General features: G+C 43.7%; 1 protein-coding gene and 1 non-coding gene across 7 annotated transcripts in view; both read left to right on the forward strand.

Annotated features, from left to right (window-relative positions):
- LOC126470629 (transcription factor 12) overlaps positions 1–16,017 on the forward strand; it is a 748,727-nt gene that overhangs the window by 182,279 nt on the left and 550,431 nt on the right. The gene's annotated exons all lie outside the window — the stretch shown is intronic.
- On the forward strand, positions 3,341–3,413 carry Trnaa-cgc (transfer RNA alanine (anticodon CGC)). Its single transcript has one exon. It is a non-coding gene; the product is annotated as a tRNA-Ala (tRNA).

A 16,017-nucleotide genomic window follows, 5' to 3' on the forward strand; every position in this document is an offset into this window, starting at 1 on the left:
AGTCGTTTCCATAAACGCCGTCATCGAGGTGAACGGCGGCTCGAAACGTGCAGCGCGCCACGGACGCAGGCTGGTGGGAGCAATATTATGCTGTGGGAGACAATCTCCTGCGCTTCCATGGGGCGTGTGGTAGTAATCGAAGACATACTGATAACTGCGAACCACCTGCATCCCTTCATGCTTGATGTTTTCCCCGACGGTGATGTCATCTTTCAGCAGTATAATTGTCCTTGTCTTGGAGCCAGAACTGTTCTACAGTGGTTTCAGGAGCATTACAGTTAACTAATGTTCATGCCTCGGCCACCAAATTTGCCTGATGCAAATCCTAGGTCGTTACTGGGCGCCGTCAGCGCGTTCGCAAATCAGTAGCCCGTTATTTACGCAAATTACATAACCCGGCGTAGACTCTAATGCTACATACCTCCACAAACCTACCAACAAATTGTCTGATCTGTAATACGAAGAATTAGTGATGTATTTCTTTCCAAAGACGGACAAAGAAGCTATTAAGCGGGTGGTCATAATGTTTTGGCTCATCCGTGTACATTCATTTTCCGATTTAATCGACTGAACTAACCTCCAAGTCAACAGCAACACACAAATTTTCATTTTTGGTAGTTGCGAATACAGAGTTGCGTACAACAGAGAGGGGAAGCACAATCTCTAACTAAAAAGAAAACCGAGCGAGGTGACGCAGTGGTTACCACACTGGACTTGCATTCGGAAGGACGACGGTTCAATCCCACGTCCGGCCATCCTGATTTAGGTTTTCCGTGATTTCCCTAAATCGCTCCAGGCAGATGCCGGGATGGTTCCTTTGAAAGGGCACGGTCGAATTCCTTCCCCGTCCTTCCTTAATCCGATGAGACCGATGACCTCGCTGTTTGGTATCTTCCCCCAAACAGTCCAATCCAATCCTAAAAAGAAAGCTGATACATTCATCGAAGAATCGAAGATATTTAACTGCCACTCAAATTCGAATCAACCTTATTTCATATACTGCCAGTGTACAATTCTTTCTGCGAACTGCAACTGCTTCCAAATGGCCGTTTTATTTTGCTCTACAATATTAAAGCCACGTATTCGCTATTCACTGTCTTCATATAACCTACTAGATTATTACAGATTTACACTGGAATAATGTAACGTCAATACGAAAACCAGAAAAGTTAATATATGCGAGAATATTATATTGACTGAAGACAGTAACAATAGCATTGTATAGCGTAGGATGATACGAGGGTTGGAACTTTAATAGTGGCAACTATATATTTACAGCTCGTACAAAATAGATACATGTTTCAAAGTTTTACTGACCTTCAAAGAAGTCACCATCATTGTGTATAACCCGTTCCCAGCGATGTGGAAGTCGTAGGATACTCTTAGCAATGCCAGTTGTGTTGAGAGTTCGAGCGGCGTGGTCTGTTGCCCGACGAATTTGTAGCAGTTCTGAAGCGAATGCCGTTTAGTGTTTCCTTCAGTTTAGAAATCGAGTTGAACTTACGAGAGATTAAGTCAGGGGAGTGCAGCAGAAGGTATAGCACTTAGCAGCCCCATCAGTCCAACAAATCAGTAACAGCTTGCATTGTACGTACTTGAGCATTGTCCTTCAAAACGATGGTCAGGTCCTGCAGAAAGTGTCATCAATTCTGTCTCTATGCTGTTCATTTTTGGAACACAACCTACGACCAGCTTAGAGACAGAAGTGATGACACTTTCTGTAGGACCTGACCATCGTTTTGCAGGACAATGCTCAAGCACGTACAGTGCAAGCTGTTTCTGATTTGTTTGACTGGTGGGGCTGCTAAGTGCTATACCTCCTGCTGCACTCCCCTGACTGAAGCCCTCGTAGTTCAACTCGATTTCTAAACTGAAGGAAACGCTTCACGGCATTCGCTTCAGAACTTCTACAAATTCGTCGGGCAATAGATCGCGCCGTTCGAACTGTCAACACAACTGGCACTGCCAAGAGTGCCGGCCGCTGTGGCCGAGCGGTTCTAGGCGCTTCGGTCTGGAACCGCGCTGCTGCTACGGTCGCAGGTTCGAATTCCGCCTCGGGCATGGATGTGTGTGCCGTCCTTAGGTTAATTAGGTTAAAGTAGTTCTTAGTCTAGGGGACTGATGAACTCGGATGTTAAGTCCGTATTGCTTAGAGCCATTTGAACCATTGGAACTGCTAAGAGTATCCTACAACTTCCACATCGCGTGCAGTGGGTTATACACAGTGCTGGTCACTACTTTGAAGGTCAGTAAAACTTGGAAACACGTATCTATTTTGTACGAGCTGCAAAAAAATAGTTGCTACTATTAAAGTTCCAACCCTCTTATATGAAACACGTTATTGAAAACATCGATTTACTTACTTACATCTGCTGTAAAGTGGAAGACGTTGCAACCTGAACATTTTGTATGTGATTGTGACTGTTTGCTGTCCAAAACAATATCGCCATGAAAAAATCGCTGATGTCGTAAACTAGACAAGTTTAATAACTTTCACGAGAGTTGTGCAACGAAGGGCAGTTTTGGTTGTTAACAAAAGGAGTAAGACGGACTGCAGTTATTGACGCAGTAGCACTGTGAAGCGTCCTGGCACTTGATCATCGTATGTGAATTACATCATTGGACACGTTCAAAGAATACTTTGTCAGCTTTTTCACTTTTCAGTCGTTTTTACTGTCGCAAATAATATATGCGAGTCTTCTCCTTTCTGACGTGTCAGTTCATTATTACGATGCAAGTTGCTTTTAAAAAGGTTCAAGCTTCAGTGATAGCTGTTGTTTAATCATGCGCTTTGCCACCCTGAAATCTGTATATATTGGATCGTTTCAAATCGTCAGATGCTCGTTATTTGTCTTGAAGGTTTATGACTTGGTAACAGGATCAGTATTCGTAGGTATGCCCAGTTCAATATTAATAGTGTCAATTCAAAAAATTAAATAAGAAAAGGGGTGCGAGTGTTAGTCGCTGTGTGCCACGATATTACTATAGTTTCCGAGACAGATCCTAAGTTAGCTTTAAACGGACAAAACCTCATAGGGATATTGTTTTATCTTCTTTAATTTTATTGCATGTTTTCAGAGTGTTGTCTGCTTTTCATAGATAACGCGTTACTAGCACTTAGATATGTAATTGTTATGCGCGGCAGATTCACTTCTTTCCTGCAGACTGTTGCTTACATCGCCGCTTAATTGCTGTCTACGAGCGGAGTAAAATAGTTTACGAATGATCTACGTCGGTTTGTGTTATAAACGAAATAAGAAAACACATGGAATCTTGGAAATGAAATCGCCAAACTTTAGAAGGGAATAAGTTACGGTCCTCATCTCCATCCGTTTGACTGAGCGAGGTGGTGCAGTGGTTAGCACACTGGACTCGCATTCGGGAGGACGACGGTTCAATCCCGTCTCCGGCCATCCTGATTTAGGTTTTCCGTGATTTCCCTAAATCGCTTCAGGCAAATGCCGGGATGGTTCCTTTGAAAGGGTACGGCCGATTTCCTTCCCCATCCTTCCCTCACCCGAGCTTGTGCTCCGTCTCTAATGACCTCGTTGTCGACGGGACGTTAAACTCTAATCTCCTCCTCCTCCATCCGTTTGAAGTTTGCCGAAAATGATGAGAGAGAAAAATGTATATAAGATGCCTACAAATCGAACATTTTGAGCTCTGCCAAATAATAGATCAGCCGTTTCCACTGCGTTCACTCTCTATCCTTTTATTGCAGCGACGGAATTACTATGGCTGCGTATATTGTTGTTACAATGAAAAACTTGACAGATGGTGACCTCCGGGTTCTCGAGTTGGCGTCGCTGCCTTGTAAGGTAGAGGTCACGTGTTCGAGTCCCGTATAGAGTATGGCTGCAGCTATTAAATGTGCCGTTACTGCAGATCATCTTTACTGGTGGCTGAAACAAAAACAGAAAATATACATGTATGCTTGATTCGTCTTAAAAACGTAAGTTCAGCTACTTGAACGAATGTGTAGCCGAAAGTCAGTTTTGTTGAAAAAACTTCATAGATGACACTAAGAAATGGGTGGATACACACCAACAGTTCAAAAAGTTTCGAGACTCGGTTTATAAAAAAATATAGAGAAAAGTTAAGATGGGGGCTTTAATGGTTCACGTGTTCTATGTAATCTCCCCTACTTGTGTACAATGCACAGAACGTTCATACAATCATGTGGAGCTGTTAGAAAACTCTTTCTTTGGGATGCTGTTCAACTTGCGCGTCACACTGGCGTAAAATATCGGTTATGTCGTCAAAGCGTTGACCTGTCTTGTGAATTGCTGCATTTTGTCTTTCTGTGGTAGCTCCGTATTGATAACACCAAATCTCATCACCCGGGATGATTTTTTTTTTCAGAAAAGAATAGTCTGCGTTTTGCATTTTAATCAAGCCGCGACAGGCATCCACGAGTCGTTTTTGTTCACGGTCAAGGTGTGCGGAACAAACTTTGCACACATTTTTCTCTATTTGAAAACGTTCTGGAGCATGTCGTGAACATTTTATTGAGAGATGTCGCTGCATTGCTATTTGTGACACAAAAACGTTGTCACACTGCAGACGCGAGTCCACTAATTAGCACTGCCTGCGCACAACTGAGTGGTCGGATGCACATCTGTTGTTTACAAGCTGCCGCCATAGTTACTGCTCGGACGTCGCTTGCACGGCTGAAATAAGACCAGTCCCGGAACTTTAGGACCAACGGTATTGTAGAGTGACATTCAACCTGGTCCCTACCGCCAACTAGTGGGCGATCCAGCTTTCATGGTAGGCAGTAGGCGGTAGGAGAGTTCAAAAACATTTTCATTACGTTTTCATAAAAGTTTGACGTAAAGTATTTGGTAAGGAATTATTATTAAATGCTTTAACTAGCTTTAAATCTGCGTTGTAAATTTACTTCCCTGCTTTATACACTGATGAGCCAAAACATTATGACCACGTGCTTAGTAGCTTGTTTGTCCATCTTTGGAACTAAATGCATCACTGATTCTACGTTTCACGGATCCGACGTTTGTTGGTAAGTTTGTGGAGGTATGTGGCATTACAGGTCATGTAATTCGCGTAAATAACGGGCTGCTAATTTGCGTACTCAGTGATGGCGCCCCGATACCGACCCCGATGGGTTCCATAGGATTTACATCAGGCAAATTTGGTGGCTGAGGCATCAACGTGAGTCCACTATAATGCTCCTGAAACCATTGTAGCACGGTTCTGACTTTACACTGCTGAAAGATGACATCGCCATCGAGGAAGACGTCAAGCATGAAGGGATCCACGTGGTTCGAGCAGTGAGCGTGTCTTTGATTACTGCCACACGCCTCTTGCAAGAGCACGAGAACGTCTCCCATAGCATAATACTGCTCCCACCAGCCTGCGCGCGTGGCACGCTGCACGTTTCGAGCCGCCGTGCTCCTCGATCACGGTGTTTGTGGAGTCGACCATCGGCCTAGTGTAGTAAAAATGTGATTGACCCGAAGAGCCGACACGTTTCCAGTAATCAACGGACGAATCCCGATGGTCCCGTGTCCACTGCAATCGTAATTGACGATGTTGTGGGGCAACATGTGAACACGTAGGGCGGGGTCTGTTGCGGAGCTCCATGTTCAACAATGAACGATGAACGGTGTGCTCCGAAGCACTTATGCGTGCACCAGCGTTGTGCTCTTTCGGCTGAGATGCCACAGATCACCATCTATCCTATTTTGCAGAACAGACCATCCTCCAAATTCCACGATCTATGAAGAGTCGTGGACGTCCAACCATTAGCGTCTAGCGGTAGTTTCACTGTCCTATCTCTTTCCGTAGATACTCACGACAGTGGTACCTGAACGTTGGACCAGTTACGCCGTTTACGAGATACTCGTTCACAGGCTTTGCGTAATAATAATCTGCCCTTTGTCAAAGTCACTTAAGTCAATGGAGTTCCCAATCTGCAGCCCTTTATCTTCACTATGGTGATCCCTCGTCCGTGTCTTACATACTTTTGCTACCGCTCCACGTACCCGCAACGCCGTTAGGCAGCATCCAACGTCGGGGTGGGTAGTGCTCAATGTTCTGGCTTATCAGTGTAAATCACCATCACTATGGAACCGCTGGGCGGTACGTAAAGAAGGTCGACTACCTCTGGTGTAGTACATAGTTCTTGGACAAACTGTTGCTGATTCTGCATTGCAGTAGTAAAACTCTTGTGATTAAAAATAATAGAACGCAGCAGTTTTTGATATAGGTTTTGTATGGAAACGCCATACTTTCTTAAAAAGTACGATATTGCAGTGCCTGTGTTGTTCAGAAATATGAAGCAATGTTCCTTCGGACATGCATTCATGTCCGGAGGAGCAGGCATTGCAGCTACCACAGCCATTGTAAAATATATAAAATGTATCGCAGTTGTGAATATGGTCAACCATCAGCTTTATGATGGAATGACAATGAAAATTTCTGCCCGACCGGCACTCGAACCGGGATTTCCGGCTTATCGCGATCGGTCGTCTTACACTTAGGCTATCCGAGCACGACTCACGGCCAGACCCAAACTTCAGTATGTCGTCAGCTTTGCGTCCACAAACTGCACTCGTACATCCATGTGTGTATTCCTGTACAGCGTAGACATTTTAATTGAACGTAGTTTTCGTGGTGTCGGCGGATAAATACGATATTGCAGTGCCTGCGTTGATCAGAAGTACGATGACAACGGTTATAGGAGCTTTAGCGGATATGTCATAGGAATGGTGTGCATGGATATTTGATGAGGAAAGATCAATGGAGTAATGTGTGTTCTATTGAGCTGTGCTTGAAGCTCCAAGAACGCCGATGTTACCCAAGTGAAATGTGATTAATCCTCTGCAGGTGTCGGTCGTAGATGAAAGTTGACAATCGCGTTAATTGGCGAAGAAATGTGTGGTAAACACAACCTACCCTTGGCGCCTTGATGTCTGCAATTAATGCTGACACAGTGATCGGCGAGCGAGATGTGACACTAAACTTGGCAGAGCAACTGACGCATCAATTTGGAAAGACAAATATTTCTACGAACAGTGTATATCACCATTTCACAGAAACGGTATCTCTTCTTACTGTAGTGAACTGAGCCCAATTAAATCAAATTTTCTTGATAACATTCGTTTCAGTTTAGCGTTCGCACGTGTGCCATGAACTTCGGAATTGTAGAACTGAGATAATGTGATGGTATGTGTGCAGATAATTCGCGCGGCGTTTGCGAAATTAAGTTCGCCGGTTGAAAGCAGAAGCTGTAGCTTTCTTGTGACATATATTGTTTGAAATATTAGATAGCGATTACAGGAGAAAAGTGTGTTAGTTATCTACATTTTGCTGCAGCGTCATACTTCTCATTCCCTCTCTCTTTCTCCTACACATAAGGAAGTTTTAAACCGCCTCGCTATATTGTGCGGTGTGAGACAGCTGCAGTTTTATCTTTGAGCTGATATGGACTGTAACACAAAAATGTCCAGGGCACGAATGGGTATTTATCGTTTCTCTTGCTCGCTAGAGTACCTGACTGAGGAATATGCCTTTAGCCTGACGGCACAGGAAACGTCATGGGGAGTACCTTTCACCCGAACAAACTCGTTAGTTTGAGTTAATGAAGAACAATTATAAAAAAGTCTACTTTCCATAACCTTTTCAATAGGGATTAGAAACGATCTACTGAACCGTCCAGATTAGGTACTATACAAGCGTGTAAGATATAATTTTGAGACAGACAAAACGTTTGGGTATTAGGGCTTCGTAGTGGGTTTCCTGCCACTGCTCGTCGCGGAGTGGACTTTTATAAATCAGCGAATGCGCACAGTTTCAGTCAACACCTCCTATTTTCACATGTTAAATATGACCTGTGCAATCTCAACGTTTTTAGAATGCATTTTAATGCCAGGTAGTTGCTTCAAAAAACATTTTACTGTACTACCATATTAATATTTCCAGAAAATTTCAAGTTTATGAGACGGAGGGTAACAAATACTTGGTCTAGTGCTGTATCATTTGGACTCGTGAGGGTATTTTCTCGAAATTTCCAATGAAGTACTATGTATAAAAAATTGACTTCGGACTTTCTGGAAATACAGAGGTCCTTTCTTCTCTTCAGGGTAGTAGATACCTTTGCTCGTAAAAGAAAAGACGTGCATTAATTTCAGTATGAAAACAAAGAAATAATGATAAACGCCCTTGCAGAAAATCAGCTTTATTAATGAGATGTACAAAATACTTTCTTCGTAACTGACCTATCAGTGACAATAACTTTATTAGAAACCTTCATAATAAATCCGTCTACTGTCTTTTTAGTAGTGTTTTTACTATTCCAGTTTTTATTTCGAAGTCACAGCTTCGTTACCAGAGCTTTAGCTCGTACACTATGTCATTAAAAGTATCTGGACACAACTTCATTGTGCTTAATTGACTATTGCATGTCACAAAAGACGGAGTTGCCAATATAAAAGGAGACGGAGAGAATTGTGTTGCTAGCAGAGAAGCAGTGAAAGCGGAATGGATCGGCCGGTAGAGCTCAGTGACTTCGACTTTCTGGAGCTGCTCAGGCCGACTTTTGGTGATGTGATTATGAAGTGGAAACGCGAAGGAAAAGCCACAGATAAACCAAGACAAACTAACACACTGACTGTGTGTAGGGACTTAGAAAGAGTGGATTGCAGTGTTGGAGCAGCTCCTCACAAGCTAAAAATTTCTGTAGCCAAACCAAGAGGCGCTTGAGGGGCTATCGAGCGACGCCACTGGACAGTGGATGACTTGAAATGAGTCATTTGAATGGTGAATCACGCTATACTCCGACATTCCGTTGGAAGGGCGAATGCCTGGAAAACGTTACCTGCCATCATGTGTGGTGCCAACAGTGAAGTACGGAGGTGCTGGTGTTACGGTATAGGGGTAGTTATTGTGTTATCGTGTGTTCTCCTTATTGCGGCTAAGCAAACCGTAAACGCAGAAGTATACGATCTCATTTTTACTGCATTATTTAGTACGTAGAGTAGAGGAACGGATCGGAGGCGATGATTGTATAAACATGACAATGCAAATGGTTCAAATGGCTCTGAGCACTATGGGACTCAACTGCTGTGGTCATAAGTCCCCTAGAACTTAGAACTACTTAAACCTAACTAACCTAAGGACATCACACACATCCATGCCCGAGGCAGGATTCGAACCTGCGGCCGTAGCGGTCGTGCGGTTCCAGACTGTAGCGCCTTTAACCGCTCGGCCACTCCGGCCGGCATGACAATGCACCCCGTCAAAACAGCATACATGAGGCAACCGTTTGTGGACGATAATTTACTACGTAGAGTAGAGGAACGGATCGGAGGCGATGATTGTATAAACATGACAATGCACGGTGTCAAAGCAGCATACGTGAGGCAACCGTTTGTGGACGATAATATACCTTAAATGGTCTGAGCTGCCCAGAGTCCTGACCCGAGCCCATGGAAAACCTTTAGGATGAGTTAAGCCGATCACAACGTTCTCTGGTTTCGTTTCTTGAGGAAGAATGAGCTGTCATTCCTCTCAAACATTGAGGCACCTCATTATTTATGGAAGCGACAAAAAAAAATGGTATAGGCATGTGTATTCAAATACAGAGATATGTAAACAGGCAGAATACGGCGCTGCGGGTGGCAGTGCCTATATAAGACAGCAAGTATTTGGCGCAGTTGTTATATCGGTTAATGCTGCTAATATGGTACGTTATCAAGATTTAAGTGAGTTTGAACGTGGTGCTTTAGTCGGCACACGAGCAATGGGATATAGAATCTCCGAGGTGGCGATGAAGTGGTGATTTTCTCGTACCACCATTCCACGAGTGTACCGTGAATATTCGGTAAAACATCAAATCTCCGCCATCGCTGCGGCCGGAAAAAGATCCTGCAAGAACGGGGCCAACGACGTGTGAAGAGAATCGGTCAACGTGACAGAAGTGCAACCCTTCCGCAAATTGCTACAGATTTCAGTGCTGGGCCAACAACAAATGTCAACGTGCAAACCATGCAACGAAACATCATGGATATGGGCTTTCCGAGCCGAAGGCCCACTCGTGTACCCTTGATGACTGCACGACACAAAGCCTTACGTCTCGTTTGGGCCCCATAACACCGACATTGGACTGTTGATGACTGCAAACATGTTGTCTGGTCGGACGAGTCTCGCTTCAAATTGTATCCAGCGGATGGACGTGTACGGGTATGGAGTCAACCTCATAAGTCCATGGACACTGCATGTCAGCAGGGGACTCTTCAAGCTGGTGTCCGCTCTATAATGGTGTGGGCGTGTGCAGTTGGAGTGATCGGGATCCCGAATACGTCTAGATACGACTGTGACAGGTGACACGTTCGTAGGCATCCTGTCTGATCACCTGCATCTATTCATGTCCGTTGTGCATTCTGACGAACTTCGGAAATTCCAGCAGGACAGTGCGAAACCCCACATGTCCAGAATTCCTTCGGAGGGGCTCCAGGAACACTTTTTTGAGTTCAAACACTTTCTCTGGCCACCAAACTCCCCAGAGATGAACATTATTGAGCATATATGGGATGCCTTGCAACTTGCTGTTCAGAAGAGATCTCCACCCCCTCGTACTCTTACGGATTTATGGACAGCCGTGCAGGATTCATGGAGTCAGTTCCCTCCAGCACTACTTCAGACATTAGTCGAGTCCATGCCAAGTAGTGTGGCGGCACTTCTTCGTGCTCGCAGGGGCCCTACACGATATTAGTCAGGTGTACCAATTTCTTTGGCTCTTCAGTGTTTGTGTGTCCCTAGCAGAGTTCAAGCCTAATAAAGGTGAAGGGTGGACACTCCCCATATTTAATGTCCACTAATATGTATCCGGATACTTTCTTAATACTTAAAAAACTGTTACTCGGAACTGCACATTGGCATAGTAAAAACGCTATTGTAAAGACAGTAGACGGATTTTAATAGAGGAAGAGGTAAATGTGGAATATGGATAGTAATATGGAATACTATGATTTCTCGTCTTGTAAGTGCTGTACTTCGGCTAGTTGTTTAAAAACTACGTTCAGCAACTGTAGACTGCTCTGGGATGCATTCATATTACAGTTGGCACCATTGTGAGTGAGTGAAGCCGTTTTACCTAATTCATTAGGAAGCATAATTGTTGCAGGTTGCTGGTTTTCAGTTTCATTCTTGTCATAAAACGTAAATTATTAATATATTTTGTAAACAGACGTTTACCTAATACATTAAACCGTAAAACGGCGTGTTTGTTGCCTATTTATATTGAATTTTCGATTTTATTTGCGTTTCTGAATTTCAAAATTTCTGTGTCACCAATATGGAATACTCGTCTCCCATATTTGTACCGTATTTTCACAACTTGTTTTATTTATAGGAACTGCTTCAGAAATTACTTCAAGAGCCCGAAAGCAGTGGAATTGGTCTACTATGCAAATAGCAATTAAAGCTATTAGAAAAAAGAAAATGGACCACTCAAAAAAATTGGATGTTATAAATCTCTCACGCAAAACCATGTCAAACCATTTGCGAACAATTTTGGCTTGGTGACATGACTTCGTTGTTTGGCAACACGATGTCCATGAATGGCTGCAAATGGTCTGCGAGTGTATCAACACAGCCATTTCCAGTCAGTGATCGGTTCAGTTGGATCAGAGGACCCAGTTCATTGCATATAAACACAGCCCACACCATTGTGGAGCCACCACTAGCTTGCACAGTGCCTTGTTGACAATTTGGGTCCATGGCTTCGTAAGATCTCTGCCATGCTCGAACCCTACATCATCTCTTACCAACTGAAATCGGAACTCGTCTGACTGGGCCACGGTTTTCCAGTCGTGTAGGGTCCAACCGATATGGTCACGAGCCCAGAAGAGGCGCTGTAGGCGATGTCGTGCTGTTAGCAAAGGCACTCGTGTCAGTCGTCTGCTGCCATAACACATTAACGCTAAATTCCGCGCCATTCGTTCGTCGTACGTCCCACATTGATTTCTACCGTTTATTTCACACAGTGTTGCTCGTCTATTAGCACAGACAACTCTACGCAAACGCTTCTAGTCTTGGTCGTTTAGCAAAGGCCGTTGGTCTCTGCATTTTCGGTGGTAAGAGGTAATAACTGAAATCGGTACTCTCGGCACATTCTTGATACTGTGTATCTCGGAGTATTGAATTGCCTGACATTTGCTGAAATTGAATGTCCTATGCTTCTGTCTCCATCTATCTTTCCGCGTAAAAAGTCTGTTAGTTCCCGTCGTGCGGCCATAATAAACGCCGGAGACCCTTTCACATGAATGACTTGGGTGAAAATGACAGTTCCGCCAATGCACTGCCTTTTGTACCTTGTGTACGCAATACTACCGTCATTTGTATGTGGGCATATCGCTGTCCCACGACTTTCGTCATCTCCATAGGAGTTGCAATCGGGCCACTGCCTTTTGTCAGCTGTAGAAGTAATTTATTTTTTCATGAGAATTATAATAGTAGGCATGTAGGAAATTGAAGTATCGTTACGTGTTGCGCGAAGAAAGACCGTTTCTGCATAAGCCTACATATACGTACTTCTCTGCGTGAAAATGTCAGTTTTGTACAGGGTGATTCAGTGGTGATGTTATGAACTTTCAGTAATGATGGAGAAGGGTAAATGAACCAGACACGACCGAGCCGAAAGTTATAAACGAAAATCGTTGTGATTCCTCTGACAGTGGAACACATGTACCGGTACTGTTGCTATTAAGGGGAATGATGACCTCAGAAGTTAAGTCCCGTAGTGCTCAGAGCCATTTGAATCATTTTGTGCTTTTAAGATGGTATAGTAGGCGATTTTCAGAGGTGCTAGGATGAACCAATGCAAGAAAAAAGTCTAGTAAATATGGGCTCTAAAATTGATATTTGCAGATCTGTGAGCACTTGTTCATCTTCGCTGCTGTGAAACACATGTCTTCTATTGAATAAATACCAATAGCTTGTAATGTAGGCGGGTTGGAGCCCATATTTACTAGACTTTTTGTGGTCCATACTACCTTCTCCAAGATGTGGAAACCAAAGCGCTTGCAGTAGATGTTTTTCTCAATATCGAAGTTGAACAAGTGCTGATAGCTTTTAAGGTAGGCATGTTAGAGACCATATTTATTCATTTTTCTTGTTTCGATCAACCTCTGAAAGTTGCCGTACAATCGTACCAACAACAGTGCCAGTACATGTAGTCCACTAACAGAGGTATCAGAACGATTTTCGCTTATAACATTCGATTCGGTCGTTTGCGGACCATATTGATACATTTACCCTTCTGCATAATCCTTAAAAGTTTGTAACATCATCACGGAATCACTCTGTATATGAAAGAAGACAGAACCTCTTAAAACTGTGCATACACGCTTCTCTGAATCACAGCGTACGGGAGTGTAAAATGGAAAAATGCCTCTATTCACCTCCAGATGTTGGCTTACTCCTTCATTTCCTCGGGCCACTATCCAATTTGCTCGGGGCCACCTCCGTTAACATCGGATAAAACCGTACGAAGCACATTACTCGCAAACCCAATTTACTCGTCAGTTAGCCGCATCCGCTGACCCGCTCTCTGTCTCAGCGGCACAGTATGTGCGTGCGTAACTTAATGTTTGCTAAGTATTGTGGCTGTCACAATCTCTCTTCTGTAATGTGAACTGCTCAGTTGTTTCCAGAATTAATTTTCACTCTACAGCGTAGTGATTTGAAACTTTCTGGCAGATTTGTGGCGGACCGGGACTCGAACCTGGGAGCGTTGGAAGTCAGGAAATGATGTACAGTAAAGGCTGTGAGGGCGGGCCATGAGCCTTGCTTTGACAGCACAGTCGGTAGAGCATCTGCCCGCGGAAGACGAAGGTCCAGGTTCGAGTCTCAGTCCGTCACATAGTTTTAATCTGCTCCTTTGTTTCTCCAACTCTTCGTAAACGCGTATGTGTGCGTTGTAAATGAACTGAATCTTATCCGTAATATTTAAACATTAAATTACAACTGCGCTGCTGAACGTAGTCAACGTTGATCGGGTTACTTTTGAAGTCAGGTGGCATAACAAGAGTTTCAGGAAATTCTACCATACAAGGAATATACTTTCACAAACGGTATCCCAAATCTGTACCATTCCCTTATACTAGTACATTTGTGAAATTCCCAGCACTGTAATATAAGAATGCATGTCATGGGTCGTGGATGACATTCAGACAGGAGGTATAAAGTGTAAGCGATTAGAATTATTGAACGTCAGTGCATGCGTAAACTGAGCAGTGCTCGTGTAAGACAAATGTATGGAAATGAGCGTATGGCATTGATGGCCGGCAGGCCCCGTCCGGGGAAGTTCGGCCGCCAGGTGCAAGTCTTATTTCAGTCGGCGCTACATTGGGCGACTTGAGCCGGTGATGAGGATGAAATGATGATGATAACACAACACCCAGTCCACGAGCGGAGAAAATCTCCAACCCGGCCGGGAATCGAACCAAGGCCCGCTTGCATAGGAGGCGAGCACGTTACCACCCAGGCGGACAGACAAATATATAGAACGCAGTAAATCCTCTTTGGACGCTGCATTAAGTTTGCATCCCGAAGTAAGCGTTATGCAGGAAATTATCCGGTCTTATCGCCCGTAGAGGACGCTATATTGCCAGGTTACGGGAACTGAAGAAGTCTTTTTTCATACAGTTAATGTGTTTAAATGAAACAGACTGATGAGATTACAGAGATTAGTTTTGGAACGAGCGGTCCCCGGCTTAAATCCGGAAGTGGATTAGAAATACAGATGTGACGTCAAAGAGAGATGACAGTTAACTCCATGGACGTCACTAGCAGACAGTAAGGCTTTGTTTCTGACGTTGATACTACATTAGAGCACATCCACAAATACGTCGTCGTATACTGTTACATTTCTCCGGCCTCTTGTGTAAGATAAGCGTGACGCAAAACGGAAGACGCCTCTGGTTGTGATGTGTCATCAGTTCTGCTAGTTTGGCCACAAGTCATCGTGTTTATGAACGTGAGAAGTTGTCTTATGTCTCTGAACATTTTTCCGTACGGTGGATTATCCTACTGGTTATATTTGTACTAAAATTGTTTCATTTATGATGCGTCGTAACTTCCATAAACCTTTTCATAGAAATATAAAATTCCGAGTCATTAAAAAATGCAAAACCGTCTGCCCGAACGAGAAACTTTCAAACACTTAATGTTACAGACATCATGGGGTTCAGGTGTATGTCCATTGCCGGCCGCTGTGGCCGAGCGGTTCTAGGCGCTTCAGTCTGGAACCGCGCGACCGCTACGGTCGCAGGTTCGAATCCTGCCTCGGACAAGGATGTGTGTGATGTCCTTAGGTTAGTTAGGTTTAAATAGTTCTAAGTTCTAGGGGACTGATGACCTCGGATGTTAAGTCCCATAGTGCTCAGAGCCACTTTTTGTATGTCCATTCTGAAGGAAACCGCTATATTAAATCTAATTACATGCTGCAAAAACAGCATCAAATCATAAAAAAAAACTGAAGGAGCTTAGGTGGACACAAATAATCTAACATATACACTGTTCACTCTATCGGAAAGGCAGAGGCTTCACGAGGTTGATAGGAAGGCAGAAACAGTGATGATAATTTTAGGAATTAGAGATAACGAGCTGTCCACCATTTACTAATGAACTGATCCATTTGAAGGTAGAACTTGGGTGAATGTACCGTAATAGTATCAGCACCGTCTGCTACCTAGAGGCTTACGCCCATCCTCTTAATAAAATTCTGACAAACGCAAAGAAAATTTCTAGGGCAGATTACGAGACGAGGTTTCCGCTCACAGAATCCAACGAAATTCTTAAATACTGCTGCGTCTGAATACAACCATGTGCATAGGCCATCGTCTGCACTCTTCTCTTATAAAATATGTGCACCTATTGTTTATGAGATAAACTGGTTCTGTGCATGGTTTTTCTGTTTTTATTTTACTTATTATCCACTACAACCACCAAAAATTATCTTAAAACATTCGAAACTGCGATTTACATTATTTG

The sequence above is a fragment of the Schistocerca serialis genome, chromosome 3, assembly GCF_023864345.2.
Source record: "Schistocerca serialis cubense isolate TAMUIC-IGC-003099 chromosome 3, iqSchSeri2.2, whole genome shotgun sequence".
Lineage (NCBI taxonomy): Eukaryota > Metazoa > Arthropoda > Insecta > Orthoptera > Acrididae > Schistocerca > Schistocerca serialis.